The sequence below is a fragment of the Nicrophorus vespilloides genome, unplaced genomic scaffold, assembly GCF_001412225.1.
Source record: "Nicrophorus vespilloides isolate i.1.1-1 unplaced genomic scaffold, Nicve_v1.0, whole genome shotgun sequence".
NCBI classification, from domain to species: domain Eukaryota; kingdom Metazoa; phylum Arthropoda; class Insecta; order Coleoptera; family Silphidae; genus Nicrophorus; species Nicrophorus vespilloides.
In genome coordinates this window covers 143,216-157,817 of record NW_017099733.1, presented here as the reverse complement: position 1 = coordinate 157,817, position 14,602 = coordinate 143,216, and the positions used below count along the sequence as shown (strand labels likewise).

The following is a 14,602-nucleotide window of genomic DNA, read 5'->3' as shown; positions in this document are numbered from 1 at the left end:
AGAATATATATATATATATATTCCGAATATATTGCAATGGCAGTGAACTGATATTCTGAAGTCTTGCATTTCCCCGCGCGCTGATTACAAAATCAATAATATGCACGTCACGCAACCGAAACCAAAAAGCAACAACAAGAACGGTATTCAACAAAAAAAAAAGAATGAAAGAAACGAGACGTTGGTGTTGAGGAAGAGTGTGTGTAAGAGAGAAGGAAGGATTCGGGAGAGGCGTCGCGACGGCTATTTGCGTGCATGTGTGCGCCGGGTAACGGCCACATGAATGGGATTGACCTTGGGGGGCCGAGGGTGGCCGGACTCCGTGGACATGAAGAACATGCACGAACGTTGGGGGGATTGAACAAGAAGGGCGTAAGGCGTGGAGAAAATGGGGGTTATGCAATTGGGTGCGTGCGTGCAAATGTGGGGCCTGGCGGCGGGGGCGGTTCATTGACCCCCCCCCGTAAGATTCGGGCATGCGAAAAAAATAAAAACAATAATATAATAACAATAATGGTGAGAAGGGGTGTAAATGCGTTAGTAAACTAAACTAAAAATGAAACAATGGAAGAGCGTTGTCCTGGGGATTTGGGGGGCGGTGGCGACAAAGAAATAAATAAAAATGAAGTGCGAAAAAAAACAATGGTTCCGGTGATAAAGATGGTGATATTCTGGGCAACTAGACTTACAGTCATTTTGTAGTTAAATTTCCTATTGGCGGCGTTTTCCATACGAACGGCCATAGTTATATTATCACAGACAGTTGACAACTATAATGGGGTGTGTCCTATCTAAAACGTCATGGCACTAATGTGTTTAATGTCATATCACGGCACCTCGACGAGTGCTGCTACTGTATACTCTCTGATGCGACTCTCTTCTCTCTCGCGGAAAACAGGGCCACCACCGAACGAACGGATGGAGGATCTTTGGGGAAATCTGCGAATTTCTATGGAAACACGACTCTCACGACTTTGTCACGTTCTGAGCGAGCGGCTCTTCTCCTCCGTGCGGAATTGCAGGTGCGCACCGGCCGGTCGGTAGTTCTGCACTTTCGGGCGTCTGACAGCAGATTCTGCAGCAGACACGGAATTTCCAGATACAAATTCGTCCTCCCGTGTGCACCTTTTCTCTGCCTGCCTTTATTATTCTACTCTCTCTCTCGCTATCTCTTCTTCCCGATTCTTAACTCAGTTCTACTCTTTCTCTCCTCTTTAGGTTTCTTCGGTTTTTTTTTTTTTTGGTTTCGTGGTCTACATGCAGTGTTACCCCAAACTGTGCTAAAAACTGCCACTCCCCGCACTCGCACACTACTCGGACACCATCTTGCCTGTCATCGGGTTCGCGAATTACCCACGAGAGGCGCCCTCGTCCCGGACGCAGAGTGCGGTCGCGCCGCGCCGCCGCCCCGACCTTTTCAAATTTCGCACACTGCCGCCACCGACGCCCGCCGCCTCCTCCTCACCCTTCACCGCGACGCGTCATCGTCCGCTTCCCTCTCCGTCTTCCAACCGGTCACAACCATCTCGTCCTTTTGTCTTTCATCCTTGTCCTCTATCCTTGCACTTCTTACTTCAAACGTGTGAATATTCTATACTTAGACTCGACGGCGGCGGCGATTCCGCCCATGCCCACTCAATAAATAAATCAACCCCATTCATGCAAACTTAACCAATAGACTAATATATTTCTCTATGAGGCGCAGAGACAAAGACAACACCGCAAGGACACTGACATTGATCCTCAAAAATAATATTACTTCTTCAAACTTAATCAAAACTCGAAAATAGTTCTATATACTTTACAAAGAAAACAAGGACACTGAAAGACAAAAGAATAATCAATTGTTCATTAAATGGAAAAACTGAATTTTATACTTTTTTGCATTTTCTTCTAATTGTAGACTAATATATTTCTATAAGATGCGCAGAGACAAAGACAAAACCGCAAGGACACTGACATTGATCCTCAAAAATAATATTACTTCTTTAAACTTAATCAAAACTCAAAAATAGTTCTATATACTTTACTTCTATATACTTTACAAAGAAAACAAGGACAACGAAAAACAAAGTGATGATCAATTGTTCATTAAATGGAAGTACTGAATTATATACTTTTTTGCATTTTCTTCTAATTGTAGTAGATATTATTTATCCAATAAACTTAATAAATTAATCAATCTCATTCATGCAAACTTAACCAACAGACTAATATATTTCTCTAGGAGGCGCAGAGACAAAGACAACACCACAAGGACACTAACATTGATCCTCAAAAATAATATTACTTCTTGAAACTTAATCAAAACTCGAAAATACTTCTATATACTTTGCAAAGAAAACAAGGACACCGAAAGACAAAAGGAAGATCAATTCTTTTTTGATCAATGATTTTTTTTCTAATTGTAGTAGATATTATTTGTCCAATAAACTCAATAAACAAATCAATCCCATTCATGCAAATTTAACCAACAGACTAATATATTTCTCTAGGAGGCNAAATAGTTCTATATACTTTACAAAGAAAACAAGGACACCGAAAGAAAAAAGGATAATCAATTGTTCATTAAATGGAAGAACTGAATTATATACTTTTTTGCATTTTCTTCTAATTGTAGTAGATATAATTAGTCCAATAAACTCAATAAATCAATCCCATTCATGCAAATTTAACCAACAGACTAATATATTTCTCTAAGATGCGCAGAGACAAAGACAAGACCGCAAGGACACTGACATTGATCCTTAAAAATAATATAACTTCTTATTAGTATCTTCAAACTACTCTTGAAACTTAATCAAAAGTCGGATACAGTTCTATATACTTTACAAAGAAAATAAGGACACCGAAAGTCAAAACGAAGATCAATTTGTTCATTAAATTAACGAACTGATTTATATCCTTTTTTGCATTGATTTCTTCTTGTTGTGTGTCTAATAAACTCAATAAATAAATCAACCCCCATTAATACAAACTTCACTAACAGACTAATATAATTCTGTATACAATACAAAGAAAACAAGGACATCGAAAGAAGGAATGAATAAAAGTTTATTTCTTAAAATTAATGACTCGAATCCTTTTATCATTGAAATTAATATACTGCTATATTATCCTTTTTATTGCGATTTAGAGCAAAAACATTAATTTCTCGTAACTTAATCAAATATATTTATCAAATCTAAACAAAGAAAACTACAAAAAATCAATAAGAAATTTGTGAAATTTGTAAAATTGCGAATCAGCAACATAAATAGTATTGAAATGTAAAAAGTAGTACAATTTATTTTAGCAATTTACGGTTTCGATCAATAATGAAGAGTATTGAAATTTACGTACATTTATAAAGAAAAGCAAACAAAAAATTGTAATAAACTATCTGACGAAAATAAATAAAACTTTACTCTGTAATCTTTTTGCTATTACATCTCACTGCTTTTCAAGTATATTTGTTTATTTATTAAAAAAATAACATTCAATAGCTGAGAATCCTACGTTTTGAAATTCAACTTTTTTTTCTGTTGCAGATGACAATGCTGAAAGCAATATGCATATATCGAACGAATATCTACGAGCATATTGCATTTTTTTTACCCTCCGTCGAAGAATTCCGAGTTCATCCATATAGAAAATGCATTATTATTATATCACAGCAGCTGCATTCCTGTCGCGGGTCGCGTGCACGAAAATGAAGGAAGGAATTTGCATAGAAAGTTGACTAATTATCGAAAATTGTCAGTATGCTAATCTCCGCTTTTGACTAGGAAACGCGGTGCATGTATGGATGGATTATTAGTATTGGCCACGTGCTGGATGCAGTGCGTGCCGCACTCGCAATCATTTCGAAATACGCACACTTTAATTAGCGAAACACTCGTGACGTAATTAGCATTAGACACACAGAGAGAGAGAGAAAAGCCTCTACACGCATATCATAACAATGATTCGATGCGAGTCGTCGATATTTGCGACGATCATTTCGTTATTCGTTTGTGGATCATGTTGCAGGCTAAAAAATTGGTATATAATCCGGGATAAAATCAACATGGATAAATCCCGTTTTGCATGTAATGAACGAGTGAGAGAGCTCAAAGGTTCCGATGATTACTATGTACTACTCGTTCAAGCGAATTGTTTGCTCGTCGTTGTCATTGGGACGGAATTTGTTGACACTTGTTGTTTATATATGGGTTTTGGAGCCCAGCATTCACGCGACTTCTATAACGAAAGGCCTGAACAGAAACCACCCATTTCCATTTTAACGAATCATCAAAGTTACTTTGAAGCGTATTTCAAAAGAATGTTATTTCCGTTTCCCTACATATTCAATGATATCACATGTATTATACACCCAGTCAATGTCTACATTACACAAATTACTGTTACCTAACTGATTTTACCAATGATTTAAAAAAAATTGTCCCAATATTTTATTAGAAAATCGAAATTTAAATCACATTTTTCACAGTTTCAGTCATATACTTAAACTATCCCATTTTATTTAATCCAATTTTATAAACTGGATCATTGAATTCCGATGCGTTTTTTAAATTTGAAAACAAAAATCCGGTGGTTTTCATATGAAAAATGCCCATAGCCGAGGGACAATCGATCGTTTTCAATGTGCAAAACACATTTTCACAGAACGTACGTGACTAAAAGTACGTACACACAAAATGATTATGGTGTAAACTGTGCCAAAGCGAAAACAATTCACTGTTCGGAAAAATAATTAAAAAAAGCATCCACGCGGTTTCATTCATAACATTTTTTTTTGTTGTTTGAATGAGTATTTTTCGGGTATTTTCATGCCAGTCATTTCAATTACTAATATTTACATGAAAAAAAAACACAAACATATACTGCGAATTGTGACTGGACATTAATTAAAAACTTAGTTTGATTTAATTAAATATTATTTATTAGAAAATCGATTTATTGATTGATAGAACGACCAAAATGATTCATATTTGTCTTGTAAGAAGTTAAACAATTTCTAACTACAAATTTTCAAAACTAACTTAGTTAAATTAATATAGTTGTTAGAAAGAATACAAGAAGTATTAATGGAATTGTAGGTTTATGTATGAATGTAGAAAATTTCTTTGATTTATTTAAGTATTATTTATCAGAAAATTGGTTTATAGATTGACCAACGACCAAAATGATTCATATTTGTCTTATAAGAAGTTAAACAATTTCTAACTAAAGATTTTCAAAACTAACTTAGTTAAATTAATATAGTTGTTAGAAAGAATACAAGAAGTATTAATGGAATTGTAGGTTTATGTATGAATGTAGAAAATTTCTTTGATTTAATCAAGTATTATTTATTAGAAAATAAATTTATAGATTGACCAACGACCAAAATGATTCATACGTATCTTGTAAGAAGTTAAAAAATTTCTAACTAGAGATTTTTTTTCTTAGAATTTGTGTTTAGTCAACAATTTAGAAATCGGGAATTTTATATTATTTACATTGAGTAAGGATAATTTTAATGATCATTAAAACTAAAACATTTTAATTGTTTACTTTCTATTTTCGTTTTTAATTGAAATCAACGTTTAAATTCAACAAATCAAATTCAATTTAACAAATCTAATCGTGAAAGATTTATACAATTTCAGTTAAAGGGAAAATCTAAACTGTTTGTCTTATGAAGATTAACGCAATTAACTCATGAATGTTAGAAACAAATAAAACAATGTTTCCAAATCATGTAATCAATGATGATTGATATTGATGGACAAATTAGTGATGTTGTTAGTGAGTGAGTAATGTGACATCATTTGTATCAGATTTATCAAATTTGTTACATAAATTCAGAAGAAATTTACTAAAACAATTGAAAAAAAAGATCGTAATTTATTTCTTAATAAACATCTAGTTTGCATTGAAAATAATGAATTTTATGTTAAACTTAATATCTAAATACGTTTTCAACTATGAAATTTTTCCATAAATCAAGGGATGAGATAAGAAATTTGATGTATAAAGTATGGTTGAAGATCAAGAAGAAAAAAAAAATGTAAGAATTAAGACTGAAATTTCCGTGGAGACAGTTTACAACTGGATGCAGATGCAAGCAAAGCGATCTATTTTTAAACGTTTCTCATCCCCTTCAAGGTGATATTAGGCGAACGCGAGGCTCGGACCATTAATCAGTTGTCGCGTCAGAGAGGAAGATGTTTTTCGGGGATGTTTCGGAAACGCAGCATCTGTCCGTCCCACGAATCGCCATTTTGGGGGAAGAATCTCGCGAATGCAAGACTATTTTTAAATGCACGTATTCCATTGAAATTGTCATTATCTGCGAGAGCAGAGGAGAGAACTCTATAAAGTAAACAATAAGGAGATCGCGGAATGCGCGGCTTGTGTCAAGATCAAAGTCATGTGACACCTACGCACCGAAAGAGAAAGAGACGAAGCGAGTACCGAGATGAAGAGAGGACCGAGACGGGACAATGTATGTAAACATTATTTATGAGCTTTGTCGGGAATAATAATGATTTATAAAAACATCTCGGGAACGCGTTATAACAATTAATTAAATCCGGCGAGACCGTGCAGAGAGGAGATGCCCGCTCGATAAACCGGGAGGGTTAGATCTTCACGTGTGTTGAAAGAAAAGAGCAAGAACGAAAAGAGCGAGAGGAGGAAGAGGAGGAGAAAAAAAAACATGCACACCGGCTGAAAGGAAATCTTTGGGGGTTTTCGAAGGGTGCAGGCAGCGAAGAGTTTACGTGAGTTTACAATCCGGTCCGTCTGGATGGGACGGTGAAAGAAGAAAAAAAAAAAGGAAAGGAAAGAGGATGAGAGACGTCTGGAAGATGTCTCCTCTCTCACAGTCGCGCTAAGCGGGTTATTACTACGAACGTCGCGAATTCGCGGAGATCGCAATAATCTTCGTGCATTCGGCGCATTATTGAAAATAGCTTTCCCAACCACCTCCTCCCATCCATCCGCTCGATTCGATTAGTAATTAAAACCTGAGGAATTCTTATCATTCCGACCTACCAGCTCTTTTCCACCGGTCTCCTTCGATCGGCGCGACAGACGATTTCGAACCAACCTGAAAAACGAAATTACATTTTCAAATTAATTAAAGAGAACGATCCATCGCGTACGGTACAACAGTAGCGACAAGCGGGCTTTATGAAAATGAAAAATAAATGAACTCTGCTGCTCTTCGTTTGCTGCTGCTGCTGACGCTTTTGCAAAGGGTCAAAGTTGTGTTTGTTTCAAAGACGACTAAGAGCAGTAAACGAAAGATATTGAATAAAAGGGGGTGATATTGATGATGCGTGGGGTAGGTAGGTGTAGTATGGATATCATTATAATGAGGATAATAGTTTCGGCTAGACGGAACTGATTTATCTCCTCGCGTTTGCCATATTGATTTTCAGCAACGGTTCGCAGGCATGCGTGTCGGAACAGGGGGGGGCCCTTCACAGAATGCAAACCGCAAAGTACTTTTCCTACTACTACTACTACAACTACTACTACCCAGTCTACACAGCACGCTCTGCTACAACTCTCCTCCGCACTGCACAAAAAGGGAGCAGGCGGGCGGGTCGTTATCCTGGTAAATTCATTTTGCAAGCGAGGAGAGCAAAAGGACAATTTCTTCTACGCTCGAGCAACGCTTTTAACAATAATTAAATAAAAGTGCACTCATCTATCTTATTCTTCGTTTAAAAAAATTGTATTTTTTTAATTAACTTCACCGTTGCCTCGATAATTACATTAATATCTACATTTCTTTACTTAAGAGCATTACTTGTATAAAAATTGCATTAATTTTGAACAATGTAGGCAGAAAGACTTCGACCAATTACATAACAAAACGTCAATTTCGATTATAATAAATGGTTTTGTCGGTCTACGACATTGTCTACAAATGCGTATTACGTAAACGGAATCATTATAAAATATAAATAACGTTGCCTGCACGTGATGTTGACGTTGATGACTTTAATGCGAATTGGATTTTACGTAACTCGGATGTTAGGGTTAACGCGATCGTTAAACCGAACCTAAACATACCTGACCTAACCAGACTTGACCTGACTTAACTTTGCTATTACAGTATATTTCTTTGGACGAATACTCTTTACACAATATTTGCCAATTAATTTAAATGAATATTACTTGCATTATTATCATTACTCAAGTAACTTTTAAGGCTTTGACATACAATACTTGTAAAGTAATTCTGACGGCAGTCTAGTAAGCAGTTTTTTAACAAAAGTGTAGCCAGTAATTCAAGCTAAAGTTCTCAAGTTATGTGAAAAAATTGTCAGAAAGTATGGAATAATATAAAGACATTTAATGCAAATCATGGTATCAGCGCATTAGTTTTGAAAAAAATAGTCAAATTAAACACTGACTTTTTTGTATTTCTTTAGTATTTCCTCAATTATTTACTTATTTTTCGTTACATAACTTATATTTTATACGTATGTCGAAGTGTTAAATTTATGTAGATTCATTATAAAATGTAATTATATCAATAATTAATGATTTTCAAAAGTAACTTAGTTAAATTAATATAGTTGTTAGAAAGAATACTTGTTGTTGTTTTGTTATGATTTCTCAAGAAGTATTAATGCAATTGTAGGTTTATGTATGAATGTAGATTAATTACACAATGTAAATATATCAATAATGGGTGATAATCGTAAAACGATAGCAAAAGATTCACAGTATTTGAGGATGACAAAGTAAATAAGTACTTGGAAAATAAATAAACACTTTGTTTGCCGCGCCCGATAAGTCCAGACGAAACTACAAATATTATTGTAGTCGGATACGAAAACCGTAAATAATAATAATACGTAGAATTTAAATAAGTGCATGTTATTGTTCGCAGCCGAAATTCCGTGTGCGTCCGACGTCGGTCAAGTTCCCGTATTTGGTTATAACATAATACTCTTCGCTTCTCTTCGGTTATGGAAGGAGGCGGCGGTTGCGACGGCGACGGCCACGTCTGAAGGGCGTCGCACCCGAAGACCGGGGGCGGCTGCGGCGTCGGCGGCGGCAGCAGAAGTTTTGAAACTAATCGTTTTTCGGAAACGCCACACCCCACACACCGCAGCGAAGCTCCGAAACTTTCAATTCACCACACAGAAAATCGAAACAAAGAAGCAACGAAAATGAATGGAGAATTGAATCCAGAGTGGTTAATCTGTTTAAAAAAAAAGTAATGAAAATAAATAAAATTAAAAAGAAAAAGCACTGATTGTGCTTTGATGCAATGGGGGTCTCTATGTATTGAATCCAGCTTTTCTGGATGCAATTTAACGATTGCATTCAAGAGCCCGAAGAAGCCCACATAATCGATATTAGTTTGATTAAACTGTCGTTTATCGTTAAGGAGAGATGGCCCAGACCGTGCGCCTCTTGTATACTACTGTAATCCCAACATTGAATGGAGCCTTTTCATAAATACCCAAAAAAAAAATATTTTTCTTCTCTGAATGCGTGTGTTATGTAAGTTAAAAATGTGATTGAGAGGGAAAAGAACCAAAAAAAAAGGCGTTCGGAAATTGGCCCAATTCCCCCTAATAACTGGATAAGGTCGTTAAACCTGAGCTAATTTTATCTCGCTGTAAACCAAGACTTCCGCAATGCCACCACCCCCTGCTGATCTTCGACTGTTTTTGTTTTTCATGCTTCCTTAACTTCACACTTGATATTTATATAAATGCAGCTAGTATTTAGACACGTGTCGTGTCTACCTGAGGGGTTGTGTGTCCCACATGTGCCACCGCCGTCTTTGGTATTAATAGTAACCACCCTAAATGAAGCGGCATGGGGGAGAATCCACCGTCTAGACTGCGCTACTCCCTCCGGTGCTGCTGCTGCTGCTTCTTCTTACCCCACACACCAATAAAAAAACCCGACTTTTAACCCTGAAGATTACGGATATCCTCAAGATCATAATCAAGAGAAAAAAAGAAGTCTAGATCTCAACAAACAATCAATCGATCCTCAACTTTCACCGCCGCAACCAGTGTTTTGTTTTTCGCGCACAGCCAGTGGGATTTATATTAAATTTTGTGAGAGGCATTTCCTACGTTTCAGCGTTTTTCCGCCGTATCCCAACGGGCGTCGACGGAGCTTTCGCGCGAACACCCCCCCGCGTCGCGGCGCATCCGCCTTTCGAACTTTAGCAACCCCCCAGCGGCAGCCTCTCTCTTTCAACGTTTCTCTCCCTCTCGCACACACTGCATTTGTGTGTGTCTCGTCCTCTCCTGTGCCTTTGTCCTTTGCCGGTCGCGAATTGGGAGAGAACGCCGTTTATTTCTGTCTGATTCCCCAAAGTCTGGTCATCGACCTCGCAATGTACAACAACGCTCCATCCTCCTATATACCCTGATCTTGTACATGGAGAAAGCTGAATGGGATATGCTAGGTCACGTCGTAGCCCCATTCCATAGACCGTGCCTCTCTCTAATGTCATCTCATCTATTTACTATCATTATTATCATCATCATCATAGTCATTACATTACTACCATCGAAATAAAGGTGCATTACGCGCTGCTACTTCACAGAATCCGCCCTTTTCAACTCTTCACCGCACGTTGCCATCAAATTAAAACAATTGCATCCGCCAACTATTCGTTTTAATTGATGCAGCACAATGCAAAATTCGCCCTTTCCGCACTCTAAATTTATGATTAAAACAATTGCTTCGACACATCCGTCATGGTTACATAACAGAACTATCTCATTCTATCTTCATCATACAAACTTATATAATATGCACACATATTTCAATACGATTCAGTCTTGATAGTAAAATCATATATGCAGCGAATATCCACGGAAACAAATTCAGGGCATGAGGAATACTTTGCACACACTGTAGTGCACAAATTTTCAAAGTCTGCTCGTTAAAAAGCAAACACGAATAATAAAACTGAACCCAATTGCTTTTGCCCGAAATCATACAAGTTAATTATAATTTTGATACCGAAGTTTAAGAAAACTACTCGAGCTAACTTTAGCTTTCCAATACTTCATGATATACAAAATAAATTAGTGAAGTGCCATGTATACTTTATAATCAATATTTTATATTTATCATTGATTTATATATAAAAAACTTCTTTTAATTTTATAGAAACATGATTTGACTAATACTTAAAGTTATTACGATTTTCATTGAATATATACTAAATTAAGCAATGATGTTTAGAATGTTTTTATTTATGATTAACAGTTAATTGTAATTTGTATACCAAAGTTTAAGCAAACTATTATAGCTTTTCAATATTTCATAAAACACAACATGAATTATTAACGTGTATTTATAGAAATCAAGAATGTTGAAAACGTGTGTATTTATGATTAGTCTGCTTTTGGAATGTGTCAACATTCCTAAATACAATATTACAAAACAATAGATACGATTCGTTTACTTAATGCGTAGAGTAGTACAGATAACAACAATATTTGCTTTGCATTATTTGCATGAACAATAAACGTTTAGCAAATAATAAAATAATTTAAACAATAATTTAATTGCATTCAAACAAATCCCTTAAAAAAGATGCCAAGAGATGTATAGGCGTTTGTAAGTTTAGTTTCATTAAATCATGGCCACCTGGGATCCTATGACAGTTGAGGAATATGGAAAGACAGTTGAGGAACGTTACTATTGCGTTTATGTTTACGTCGGTGATCTCACGTTCGAAATCGGATGTACAGAAATAGAACTGAAATGGGGTGAGATCTGCCACCGATAATCGGGATGTTCCTACTCAGATGGTTACCACCTGTTCAGGTCACTCTCTGTGCGTCAATCGTAGAAATTTTTCAATTCCCACATGAAAAATCTGAATTTAACTGAAAACATTAACAGTATTTCAATTGTCTGATTCATGGTTGTATTGTTGTCTGATTATTCCTGAAATTGAGAAACAATTACGCAAATAGTAATAATAATGCTGGAGGGACAAAGAAGAGTTGTGTAAAGTAAGGCATAAATACCGAATGATTCATGCGTTTCATATATACACATGCATTGGGTATAAATAAAATGTACGTATCTCGCACTTCAGTTCCAGTTCCTCCTCTCTTATCACGCGATTATTATGACTAATTTCCACATAGTTTAGTACCCAAGGTAGTTGATTTAAGAAAACAACATTTGCAAAAAAAAACAAGAACAATACATAGATTTTTCCGATATTTCTCAATAAATTAAATTAACGTTTTCTCGAAATGATAATATTGAACTGTAATTATATATACAGCAAAAATAAACCTATTATCACAAACAGTTTCTGTACGAAAACGGTTTCATGTTTCTCCACGTACGCGCAAGGACAAAAATCTGTTTTCATGTTTATGAGAATTCGATATTATTATTAGTGTCTGTTTCCTTTAGTACTTATATCCAATTATGAAAAATAATACCATGACTTGTGTGTGTGTTCGTTTATTTTTCGAGCGCTTCAAGTTTTCAGCCCAACATTCGTTTTACAAAATAAAGAAAAAACTTACGTAATTTTTAAATTCTCAAGACCAATGAAACTTTGCAGCTCTAGTATCTATAATTCTTAAGCTGTTTCCATCACAAGTCTTCGTTCATTATTAAATGAATCAATTTAGTGAATTGAAATAACTTTTCACAGGTAAATTGTGTTCATTTTATTTGTCCTAAGTTCATTTTATTTACTTAATATTTTTTTTACAATTTTGAACGTTTTGAAGAAATTTAGCTAATAAAATACATCAGTTTAGTGAATATACAAAATGTACATCAATTTTATTTATCCTAAGTTCTTAAAGATATTTCTTCTCTATTTAATATATTTATAAAAGCAAACAAAAAGGATTTGGAATATTTCTCAAGTTGAAAATTTTGGAGAAAAAAAAAACTCTTGATTACATTAATTGTAGCAAATACACATAACTCGTTATACTTATTCATTTCAACTAATCTACTCTTCAAACGGAAGTTACGGATATTAATATTTTTTTGTATTCACACAACACGTTCGTCCATATTATATATTTTTTCGTTTGCAATTCTTCGTCCGAAGGCTGCACGAGCACAAAAAAAATATTCGATGACGCAATAACCACTGCACAAATTATGTATTCCAATTTCACAGTCGCTAGTGCGAGTAAACGTAAATCGGGATTCCATAGATTTCGAAAACATTCAGATTTCAATTTTATCCAAAAGAAAATCAATTGCATTAAACATTCTCATTTTTATATTCTCGAGAGAAAAATCAATATCGTCTGCATGGAAAAGAAGCTGTGTTTTCCACCAATTACTTTTAATAACTGAAATGATGCAATTATACACATTGTAAATTGAATTAAACATCTTTTTTGTAGTTTTTAAAGAGAACAATCAAGGAAGATACAGCAATTAGTTACTTGTGATGTAAGTAACTTATTATTGAAGTCGATTTATACATTAAATACGGAATGAGAATAGCAAGTAACACGTTGTAGAAAGTTGATCTCCGCAAGGATAGACCTGATTTAGTGGATGCCGTGCATTGTGAATGTAGGAAGGATGTCTCTCGGACCGAAGCAATTAGAAGCAAAATAGTTTTGCAAAAAAAAGAAAAAATTTACTGCTGCTGCTGCTCTTTCTCTAAAGATGGACACACACAGAACTGATGGAATTCCAACAGTTTTGCGGTGGCGGTGCGGCATAAGTCGCTGGCATGTTGTTACCTTCAAATTGGCGACCTTCGAGGAATACATTGCGAACGCGCAGACGGTGCACATTATATATATAGACATACACATGCAGATATAAATGTATATAAAATACATATATTAATTAAGTATTTATGAATTCGCGCCTCGGAAGGCAAAGGAATTGAATCGCATAGACCTCGTCGTTGTTATCGATTAATGCGATAGGGGATGCGATAGGTTGGGAAAGATTTTTTTTTGTAGAATGCACGGTAATATGGGTTTCTGCTTGCGTGTCAGGCGGCAGTGAAAATTGCGAAAATAGCGCTGGGAAAACGCGGATCGGGTTGAGGTAGGACACGGCGAAGGAAGGCTGGCTGCAAGTTTACCTTTTAGAACCCGGCGACTTTTCCTCTTCTCACCAAATGCGTGCACATTTATTTTAAAAGAAGGCACTCGATTTCTATTTTTGTTTTAGTCTTTTCCCAAGTGGATGAGATATATGTATGTGTATTTCGAGAAATGAAAGTCGACGACAAAGTAAAATAATACGGAATGAAAGGAGCGAAGTCGAAGAGATCAGCTGACACCGCCCTCCGTTCAGGGAGAAAAACCGAATCGAAAACGGTAACGAATACGAGAAAATCTATCGAAAATACACGTACACAATGCAATACAGTCGACGGGACGCAACAATAACCGAAATGCGACCGTACTTTTCGTGTGAAGAAAAAAAATTTACACACTTCGTCGTGGCCAAAAATTCCGCTCTGCCAGGAGATACCACCGTGTGTCTCTCCACCGCTCTCTCTAAACTACTTTTATACCTAAATCTGCCTTTTTCGATTCGTACTCCTGAGTGTCTGCGTGTGTAAAGCTGCTGCGATTCTCTTTTACATCCGAAAACGTTCCGTGATTTACTA

At 35.9% G+C, this 14,602-nt stretch overlaps 1 long non-coding RNA gene across 1 annotated transcript; it reads right to left on the bottom strand.

Annotated features, from left to right (window-relative positions):
- Positions 1–5,983: 5,983 nt before the first annotated feature.
- Positions 5,984–14,589, bottom strand: LOC108565446. Its single transcript, XR_001891177.1, has 3 exons — positions 14,507–14,589; positions 7,024–7,078; positions 5,984–6,316 (listed from the first exon to the last, which is right to left on the bottom strand). It is a non-coding gene; the product is annotated as an uncharacterized LOC108565446 (long non-coding RNA).
- Positions 14,590–14,602: the final 13 nt, after the last annotated feature.